Source organism: Moschus berezovskii, chromosome 16 (genome assembly GCF_049115385.1).
Source record: "Moschus berezovskii isolate FMDL1 chromosome 16, NW_MosBer_1.0, whole genome shotgun sequence".
In the NCBI taxonomy this organism is placed as follows: Eukaryota; Metazoa; Chordata; class Mammalia; order Artiodactyla; family Moschidae; genus Moschus; species Moschus berezovskii.
In genome coordinates this window covers 84,954,284-84,956,030 of record NC_142475.1, presented here as the reverse complement: position 1 = coordinate 84,956,030, position 1,747 = coordinate 84,954,284, and the positions used below count along the sequence as shown (strand labels likewise).

The following is a 1,747-nucleotide window of genomic DNA, read 5'->3' as shown; positions in this document are numbered from 1 at the left end:
AACTGTACCCCACCAGGCTCCTCTGTCTATGGAATGTTCCAGGCAAGAATACTGGAGCAGGTTGCCATTTCCTTCTCCGGGGGATCTTCCTGACTCAGGAATCAAACCTATGCCTCTTGCATCTCCTGCGTTGGCAGATGGATTCTTTACCACTGCAACACCTGGGAAGACCACATATTATTGACTCCCTGTTGTAAAGGTATCCTACCTTTCTAGTGAAACGTCAAAGGAAGCATCATAGAGTTTACATTCTAACAGAGAAACTGCTGCTAATAGCAAAAACATGTAGTTTATTCTTTAATTTTAAGCATTACAAATCCTTTATAGAAAAGGAAAGCTTGCATCAGATTTCTGTAGATATTTACATTTCAAGAATATTGGCCCTAATAATAAATTATTTTCTTCATGTTGAATAATGCATTTATTTACCACTTGATATGATATTTTTTTCTAAAGAGCTTCTTCATAGCATTACTCAACTCAGAATTTCTTAGACTGTAGATTAATGGGTTCAGCATGGGAGTTATGTATAAAACACACTGAACAATTTGTCAATGGGGAAGGTCTTAGCAGGTCTAACATACATGAAAATACAGGGAACAAAGAAGCAGACAACCACAGTAATGTGGGAACCACAGGTCTGGAGGGCTTTCCTCCTCCCTTTCTGACTCAGGTTCTTCAGAGAGTGCAGGATGACTCCATAGGAGACAAGGAAGAGTAAGAATACAGTAGTGCACATCAGTCCCCCATTGGCCACAACTAAGATGCCAATGATGTAGGTGTCAGTACAGACGAGTTTCAATAAGGGGTACATGTCACACATAAAGTGATCAATGACATTGGGGCCACAGAAAGGGAGTCCATAAATAGTGACAAGTTGAATTACTGAGTGCAGAAAACCACCAACAAATGACAACAGCAACAGCACAACACACACCCTCTGCCTCATGATGACCAAATAATTCAAGGGCTTGCAGATGGCCACATAGCGGTCACAGGCCATCACCAGCAGAAGGACGATCTCTGACCCACCAAAAAAGTGCTCTGTAAACAGCTGGGTCAGACACGTTTGGAAGAATATTATATTTTCCCCAAAGTACAAGTCTGAAATCAATCTAGGAGAGATAGAAGAGGCATAAATTAGATCTATAAATGATAAGCAAGCAAGAAAAAAGTACATCGGTGAGTTCAGGGTCTTACTGGCAGTTACAGTCACCACAATGAGCAGATTGCCCACCAGAGTGAAAATGTAGAAGAGCAAGAACAGAACAAAAAGGACTTTCTGCTCCTTTGGATTCTGTGTGAGGCCCAGAAGGACAAAGTAAGTAACATTGTTTCTTGGTTCCATCTAGTCTGAACAGGAGCTGAGCTCACATATTAAAGCAGTTTGCCTGCAAAACAAGGTGGATGGGGCAGTTAAAGCATTATAAGTTTCATCTTTTTCAATTATTTATTTAAAAGAATTTACATGAATTATCTCTCTGTGTCCAATGTGTCATAGACATTATGAATACCAAGTTGAATAAGGCATAGTTCCCTACCCTCAGTGATATAATACAAAATTCCTGACCCTTCAGTAAGTGCCTTTATAAGAATATTGACACAAGTTTAGAATTAGCATATATAAATCAAGCTAAAGTATAACAGTAATCAGACTGAATATAATATTAGTCAAGCTGAAATCAGAGAAGACTTCCCAGAGGATCTTATATTTAATGTGGAGCCTTAAAGGAAATATGAAAGAACA

The 1,747-nt window shown here is 39.2% G+C and overlaps 1 pseudogene; it reads right to left on the bottom strand.

The window, feature by feature from the left end:
* Positions 1-425: 425 nt before the first annotated feature.
* On the bottom strand, positions 426-1,348 carry LOC129560273 (olfactory receptor 4A47-like; annotated as a pseudogene).
* Between the last annotated feature and the right edge of the window lie 399 nt (positions 1,349-1,747).